The 9,110-nt window shown below is 37.6% G+C and overlaps 1 non-coding gene across 1 annotated transcript; it reads right to left on the bottom strand.

The window, feature by feature from the left end:
* Window positions 1–1,343: 1,343 nt before the first annotated feature.
* On the bottom strand, window positions 1,344–8,837 carry LOC116292120 (uncharacterized). The gene is made up of 9 exons (XR_016119810.1): window positions 8,136–8,837; window positions 7,584–7,695; window positions 7,215–7,476; window positions 6,475–6,763; window positions 6,070–6,373; window positions 4,636–5,960; window positions 3,286–3,409; window positions 2,301–2,366; window positions 1,344–1,440 (listed from the first exon to the last, which is right to left on the bottom strand). It is a non-coding gene; the product is annotated as an uncharacterized LOC116292120 (transcript).
* Between the last annotated feature and the right edge of the window lie 273 nt (window positions 8,838–9,110).

Below are 9,110 nucleotides of genomic sequence, written 5' to 3'. Positions count from 1 at the left end.
AAAATACAACGTCACTGATGGCTTGAAGTTAAATTTTCAGGAAAGTGCCTGGCATTAAGTCAAAGTAAAATGGTCACCAAATAGTTGATTTTGACTTTATATCTTTTTGTAAAGACCCCCATAAATTCCACTGCCCCACCCCTCCTGTACAAAAATGGATGGGCTTTAAGAAATCATGACGGGCGGCAGATCCAGGATTTTACAATGGGAGTTCCAGGGTTGGCACACAGAAAAACTGGAGTGATCAGCTTCACAATAGGGGGTTCCAATTCTGTTGACAACTGAATGTAAAGAACATGATCAGCTTCACAAGATCTCACAAAGAGTGGATTTCATGGAACCCAACGAACCACCCCCAGACTTGTACGCAGTCTCTTCTCTTGTCTTATTGATCTCACGCTGTGGTTGATGGGAAGGACTTAGTGAGTTCCTAGTGCATCAAGGGAAGGACAGAAGAGAAAAGCCACCACGCATTAAAAAAGCATGAAAGAGCGTGAGTGAGTGAATTGAAAAAGCGCGAGTGAGTGATGACTGGGTGTGAATCTGAACCACCTCTGAATATGCTAATTTGTTGTTCCAGAAAATATCCATACCCCACCCATGAAGGGAATTAGAAATTCTGGAGGGGCAGAGTCAGAGAAAGAACAAAATTACAGAATTTGTAAGGAAGAAAATTTGAAGTTCCTGGGGGTAGGGTCATTTTACAAGTTTCCTCCATGGTGGTATAGATATTTTCTGTTATTGCACATGGATAACTCTTTATTCAGGTCTAGCTTGACGGATGTTTTTACCTTCATCTTCTGTTGAAGGCGCTTTCTTGGGCATCAAAATAGCTAAGAAACTTCTTCCTGGTAACCCTTTTTGTCTATTTTTAAAAAAAGGTAAAATATTACCTCAAAGAAATAATAATATTGATGGCAGTTAATGGAATCACTGTCTAAATTCAGACAAAAAGTATCTGTACCAGGTATTTTATAATTCCTGGAAATAACCAAATGTTCCTGAAAATCAACTAATGGTATAATTAAAAAAAAGTCCTTTTTTCATGAGGGTAGCACTTAACAGCCAGTGGCTAACAAACCTGTGGCCCTCATTCCGTGATTGAATTGGAATTTAGGAGTTGATTTTTTGCGGAGGGAGAAAAACCGGCAAACCCGGAAAGCCCTTGAAGCACAGGAGAGAACCAACAAACAACTCTACTCACATACAACACCGAACCCGGCGGGACTAACTCAGGTTGCATTGATGAGAGGCGAGCGCTCACACCGCTACGCCACCCGTGCTTCCCAAATAATATTACAAAATGTGAATTTTTATTTAACCCTATTGTAATTTGTACTTACTAATTGCACCAAATTGCAACGATGGAACAGAAAGTAATAACATAAAACAAACCAAACACAAAGATTGGAAACACTATGGCTCTGATGTAATCCTTGGCTGAAAAAAAAGAAGGCAGAAATGTGATATTAATTAAATATAACAGGAGCTAACACCAGTGTATAACTCTAGACTTTCCTGGAATCACAATAAAGCAATGCAAGTTCTAGCTGATACTAAAAAATGTATATAGATAAAAAGATGATTTTATTCGAGGGAATGACGTATGGTCAGAAGACAAAACAGGGCAAACCGTCATATTAGTCTACTTTCCCAATGATCATTCACTGTATAAATAATTTATACCCAAAAGACAAATTAATAATCTCAAACATTACTGGTAAAGAAAGAAATAATATTCAAGGGAATGAAAAATGGGAAACATTGAATGGAATATCATTAAATAGTTTATATTTAAAAGACAAATTATTAATACATCTCAAGCGTTACTGGTAAAGAAAGAAATATATTCAAGGGAATGAAAAAATGGGAAACAGGGATGGTCTACTCTCACGTGTTTAGTGTTCATGTGTACACTTCCTAGAATATATATCCACACCTCCCTTTTATACCCAGAGGACAAGTTATATGTGACCAAAACCAATCACGACATAGAGTGCAAAGGGGAATCAAACTTAAGTCAAACTTGAACCAATCAAGAGCAAGCAACAAAGGCTAGATATCTGGAAAACACTGAGATATCATCAACTCACTGGAATTTAGAGTTTGTGATTGGCTGAGTTCAAAATGATATTGATTCTGCTCTCTTCTTATTGGCTAAAGTCTTTACGGTATCATAAATTTTGTTTAAGCAGTCACAGTTAGTATGTCCATGCTATAAAGGCCAAGGGATGTGCACACCTAATAACCAATAAACAAATGTACTTGAGTTTCAGGCTCTAATATATAGCATAACATACCTGAGAGAACATGTTCAATTTTGATAGTTATGAATTTGGTGCGAGCAATTACAACAGATGGTTACTCTGAATGTAAAACGGAAAAGCAATTAATTAGAAACACTTCATTCTTACCATTTAAAATATTTTAAATTTATTTTTTTATTTTCTAGTCGGTATGTGGTATTAAGCTATGGACACAGGTTACAACATTGAATGCAGCATATTGCAGGAAGTTGATTTTGTGAGCCACTATTTCTGTAGTAAAAAATGATACTACTTTAGCAATGTTGCCTGTAATATTAAAAACAGAGTTGCACTGTGTGCATAGCCAGAGTTACAGCACTAGCTTCTTGGTAATGAGAAACAGTTGGGTTCCATTGTCCTTTTATCCCATTATCTCTCAAAATGTTTCTCATTCCCAGAAAGCTTGTGCTGTTACTATGGCTAGAAAAACCTGGTGCATCATTGTGTTTAATATTGCAGGCATTGTCACTGTTCGAAATAGGACCATTTTCTACTTCAGCAACTTAATCATGCAGAGGAGTTGCAATCTTTGAGGCTTTCCCATTTTAACACGATGTCAAATGTCAAGGATTTTGGATTAAACGGATAGCTTTGATAAAACATGATGATGTTTCAGCTAACTAGTGATATCCTTCATAGTCTTCATTAAACACCTCACCCAGAGCACAGGGTGCACGTGCACCCCCCATAAAAGCTTAAGGTCCGCTCACCTATCTCCATTTGCTTTAAAATTGCATATCACTCACCCATTATTGCTTCTTTTTGTTTAAGGTTCTGCAATTTTTTTTTTTGTTCTGCAATTTTCATTTTGGTCCTCCAATATCATTTTCATTTTTGTTTTTGTTTTTGGTTTTGCAACTTCATTTTGGTTCTGTAATAGTTCCATTTCCGTTCTCTGTGCACCCTCCCTGCAAGATCCCTGGTTACGCCCCTGACACCACTGTATCCAAAACATCATGATTTATATATAAAATAATACCTTTAAAGCCTATTGCCTGGTTGTCTTGGGGTGAAATGGGGTTTGCTGTTCTGTAGCCTGTCTCACATTCAGTGTCCGTTGATTTTACCATAGCAACTATATAAAACTGGCTCATCTCTTTTCTCTGTTATCAGAACAACAATTTGAAAAAAATGTCAGACAATTCAATAACTTTCTTCAAAAACCAATCCTAAAACATCTTGGTCTGAACAACTGGACATCTGGGTCCCCACATCTAACACAAAAATGTTTAGAGATAAAGCTTTCTCTGTGTGTGCAGCAGATCCCAGAATATATCAGACACATTGACCCTCTTAATGCATTTAACGGTATAAACATTTGTCTTTTAAAATCTGTACATTATTAAATATATAATTATACAGCTTCTCATTAACCCCATATAGGTAACTGTCCAATTATTTTCTTAATTGGACAGGTCTTGTTGATATGGGATTAATTAGGCAGCTATATAATTAATAGGTAATGGTATTTCATGCTCCCCAATCAAGAAATAATTAGACTCGAAAAATTCCTCTGACTGCCAAATTAATTGGACTCGGCCTATGGCCTCATCCAATTTTGGCAGTCCTCAGAATTTTACTCGTCCAATTATTTCTTAATTGGACAGCATGGAGTCCTATTACATATACTAAATAATATGATTGCTTAAGAGCGAGTCCACCTGAAAACCATGCAATGCTGAAAAATGTGTCTACATGGGGTACCTCCGATTATCTTGATATTTTGCACTGTTATGTACTTTGATGTGATTATTAAATGTGTGGAATATCAGACGACAATTTTAAAACGCCGAGAAGATATGGATGTCGAATGAATCATGCCCAGACAAATTATGCAAATTACTTGAAATTAGAGCGAAATTCACAACAACAGTGCTCTAAAACTACAGCTCTTTTCGAAATGGAAACTTATACAAGTGTAGTATATCTATTGAACACTACGATGAAGGTATCAAACTATCATTGCAATTCGAAAGAAAATAATTAAGGTAGTTTACGATTAAGTCGTTGGAATCGAAATTTAAAACAGGTATTTTTGGCCTGAAATAAACATCGTATATTCTCGCTGCGGCGGGCTTCTAAAAGTACGCAGTTTGATTTTTCTTTACTATAGATAATAGGAAACAAGTGCACGAAAAAATATTTTTGTAAAGTATTAACTGTGAAGCATGAGAGCACCGCAAATTGCGTGATTTAGCGATTATCTTACACAACGAGCTAATGGCTGATTACAACAAAGATTACTCATCAAATGAAAAGCCATTGCAAACCAGTAGTAAATAAAGGAAAACAATCTAGAAGAAGTCAGATATTTAGCTCTGCTACTTACTGTTTGTGAGAGAATGATACAACATTAACAAAGTCAAAAAGCCATACACCAAAATACAGTACACATTCATTGATCTAGACGTCTTTAGATATTGATATATATCTTCAACATAAGAAGTTTAAAAGACATTTGTTTAGAAAAAAATCAAAATACAACAAATATAATCCTCCAAGTGGTACTATGGCCATTCAAAGCCGACCATTTCATGTTTTAAGCTGCAACATCATATTGTTATTACATGTGCAACATCATTTGAAACTAGTTTCCAGTGCCCTTAAATTTTTGCTAGAGTCATCGCAAGGTCCTCCCATAATACACTCTAGCTAGACCGATTAAAGAAGTCACAAAGTGAGCTTCCTCAAGACTCTCTCCCGCAGATTATATCTTTCGGTCGTACGCACGGCAACTTCGACTTCTTCCTCTTCTTCTTCAGTTAGAGGTGCTGGTGGTAACTGACCAAGTTTTTTCATCGCCGCCAGTCTTGAAAAATAGCTGGTGATCTGCTGTACCGTTAGCCAATCTTCTTTATCAAAGACTCGTTTCCCGTTACTATCACGCATGGAACGCATTCGTGTCGATGTTTCTGCTTGCGTCACTTTCCTACCCGTGTCCTCCCCAATCAGGAACTGCCCTACAAGGTAGCTCTTCACGTGCAGTGGAAATCGGTTGCACTGCTTCGATTTTTTTCAATGCCCAGCCGGTCACTAGATCAGGAACATGTACTTCTTCTGAAGTAGAAGCCGAGCTAACCATTAGTGGACACGAGGGGTTTGGAGGTTTTAGAGAAGTGCATTTTTGCGCCCATTTCCGTCGTATTTGATCATACTGTGATTCTTCGTGAAGCTTGAATTCATGCTTTCCAATATCAAGGTGCTGTTTAAGATAGCGACTGCAGCTATATGCTTTAATACATCCTTCTTCGGGACAATAAAACTTGACAGGTTCTTTGTCTTTTACATCAGGGACATTTGGCTCATTTTTTGCAGCTGGACATGAAGAAGGTTCCACTATAATTTTCTTTAAAATGCCAGACGTCACTTTTGGTTCAAGAAATGGCCGCGTTACGATTACGCCCGTCTCACCTTGAGGACTGCCAGTCTTCGATATTTTCATACCCTTTCCGATATTCCACGCCTGCCATACCGTCATTTCTCCACCAATGTTATATTCAAATTGTTTAAGCTTGCTAATGCCTTTTAATTTAAAAGGTTTCGTTGCACTTTGTATATTTGTATCTAGCTCAATTATAGCAGCTTGGCATCCTTTCAACCCTCCATAGGAATCAATAGCTTCTTTCAGATGTTCAGCAGAAGTGATATCATGACCTAGTAGGTAAAAATAGTTATATATTAATTAAAGTAAAGTAATATCACCAGCCATATTCCCTGCAAAAGATTTACGTTGGAAAAAAAAAAGAGAATAAAGTTGTGTTACCTTCATTCAAATATCTGTTAATATGTGCCTTAAGTGGTGCAATATTTCTGTCGCAGACGTCTTTACCACTATTTGCCTCACTGAAACTGTAGTTCTTCAGAATCAGCCCTTGTTTCTTAGCAATGGTATGGATACTTGTGATTAAGGCAGCATTATGATAGCAACCAGCATTGTCGCTTCTCAAAAATACTTCTTTGATGTTTGGCAAGGTTTTTGGAAGTTCAAGAAACAGATTCTCTAATACCGACAGCACCGAAAACCAATCTTGATTACACTTTTCTAAAATATGAACGAAGGTGCGCACCTGTGAACAGTAGCAAACATGCATAAAATCATAAAATCCAATTTGTTGTATTTGTATAAAAAGCAATTTATTACATTCTTACTAAAAGACAAATAAATTACCTCGAAGTCGTTTTCTCTGTTACTAGCTGTTTTTGTTATACAGGCCGAAACGTGCCAACTAATTCCCTTTTTCCCAAACCACTCGTTCTGGGTTTCACGGTACTTTCGAGGGAGCCATTTCATCGCCCAATCCATTATGATCAAAGTCTGTTCGTAAGCAAGGTTGTCAAGAACTTCTCTTTTGGCCCTTTCTTGGTTGATAGCCCTGACAATGTGTGATTTCCAATCTAGGATTTTCTCTGCTGCTTTTTCGGCATCATGTTTTAGCTCTTCTTGTTGCTCTGGATAACTAGGAATAATAAGGTTAAAATAGTTATTTGAAGCACCTGTAGATAAATCGGGCTATTCTGTATGAATATCGTTACAATAGTTCCTTTGCAGCTAGAGGTCAAGTGACCTCACCTACCTTAAATCAATCAGCAGTGTCAAACTGATGGCCAGAAATGGAAAGGACAGGTCGAGTTTAGTTAGACGACAATTGCTGATTTGTTTTTAGGTAGGTGAGGTCACAAGACCTCTAACTGCAAAGGGTCTATCACTTAAAGGGAAGAGGGAAGAAATTATAACTTAAAGATCGAGTGCTGATTAAAAATGAAATAATGAAATATTTATGGTACTCTGTTTATCATCGAAAAATATTGTGATGAAGCAAATTGAACACACCCTAAATGTAGCACTGAAAACGATGCAAAACTTTGTTCGAAGACACAGGCGCTCGTTATATAAAGTTTTGACTATACCTGTATGAAATAGCCTTTGAGTCGAGCTCGGAAATTATATCTTCACAGACGTCTCTGCAGTCCTGACACCGATCGCATAGCATATCATGATCATGTTTACAATCTGACTTATACTGATTTTCATTTGAAGACAGTGCGAATCGTATACAATGATCAGCACAGGGATTTTCCTCGATTACATGGAGTTTGTAATCAGCTTTCAGATATCTCTTAGCTGTTTGAATCCTTTGTATGAAGTTGTTGGCATGATCAACAGATAAACCTGTACACATAAGAAAAGGAGTAAGAAGGTCTTATATAAGCCACTTAAGAGTCAGAAAAGAGGGTCGTAAGATAATTCATCACATTTGTTGTAAAATAGATGTTTACCGAGGGATGCCATGGTGTGTATGATCATTTCCATGGTGTCAAAAGCTGACGCTCCTTCAGTCGCTGTGTTGTCTAGTCCTGCAAGACTTTTCTTCTGAGACGATGCACATACCTATGGGAAAATGCATTGAGATCAGATATCAAATTATTATATGTCATATAAATAAATGAATGAACGGTCGGACGGTCGGTCGGTCGGTCAGACGGACGGACGGATAAATGAATGGATGTAGGGAGGGAGGAAAGGAGGGAAGGAGGGAAGGATGGGTGGATAGATCAATAAACGTACAAACGAATAAATGAACACACACACTGCATGAAAATTGACCATAAGCCTGGACTCCGCAAAAATCTGTAGCCTAGTAATTAGATTATCCGTCTAGTACGCAGATAGCCTGCATAGGATCATGCGTTCGATTTCTATTTGGAGCTCAGATTTTTGGTGTCACGTGCCCCTTATGATTTATTTTCATTTAGTGTCTTTTTTATTTAGAAATAGTTTAATTTCTTTCATTGAAAAGATATAATATTTGTTTGATTTTAAATGCATACCTTTAAAATGGAAAAGAGCGTCGATCGTCCAAGTGGTGCAAAGCCTTTTTCTTGGCAATATGATTCATAGAGCCTTACCATTCTTGAATTTATCACAGTCCGAACCATGTTTGGTATTTCGATTACTTCTCCATTCGACAACTTTAGCTTCCTTGTTCCGTATGCCACGTCCTGAAGATAATAAGGGCTGCTGATGAAATCTATAAAATGATCGACTTTCTTTTCATCTAACCGATAACGAATCACAGGGTTTTTTCCTTCGCACAAATTTCCAGCGACTGCGTATTTTCTTGCTTCGTCGATTCGCCATGTTGTTAGTCCAGGAACCATTGCCTTGAGTTGCGTTTTGGTGTAGTGCTTGACGAATATTGACAACAATGTCAGTTTGGTGTGCCGTGATGTGGCCCCATTGTATAGTGAAATTAGCGTCTTCATGACATCATTTTCAGGTCTGTCATCAATTGTTGAAGAAGATACCGTTATTAGCCCGAGAAGTTCTTCAGACTGTCCGGGCGCTATACATTCAAGAGTTGTTGTGACAACTTCATTGGCCTTTCGTTTAATATAAGAACGAGTACTTCTGGCAACTTCTGTTATGGCTTGGTTTAGTTGAAATCGCACCGGGCTCACTCGCCCGTCACTCAAACTGGTAATGTGTCGATTCAGGGTTTGAAGTTTACGGTTTGGAAGGGGAGTAGGCATGTATTCTTGATCAGATTGGTCAGCTTGATCATTCAAAGATAAAGCCTCTGTTTGACTGACTAAATGAGACACTGGTGACGTCAAATCATCATGCTTGTTTTCTAACTTAAAGTATACCCCTGTGTGACAGAGTCAAAAGACACTATTTCGGACAGTAATTATTTAGTCATAAATCTATATTTTTAATTAGGAATGCCTCGTGTACACATAGGAATGTAATTCTTTAGTTAACTGTTTGCGTGGAAAATGCGTAAGCAAGAAATAATTTCCGTA

This window comes from Actinia tenebrosa, unplaced genomic scaffold, assembly GCF_029948245.1.
Source record: "Actinia tenebrosa isolate PJP-AT-01 unplaced genomic scaffold, QUT_ActTen_1.0 PGA_scaffold15__27_contigs__length_11533743, whole genome shotgun sequence".
NCBI classification, from domain to species: Eukaryota; Metazoa; Cnidaria; class Anthozoa; order Actiniaria; family Actiniidae; genus Actinia; species Actinia tenebrosa.
The sequence above is the reverse complement of the archived record's forward strand: the minus strand, read 5'-3'. Positions and strand labels throughout refer to the sequence as shown.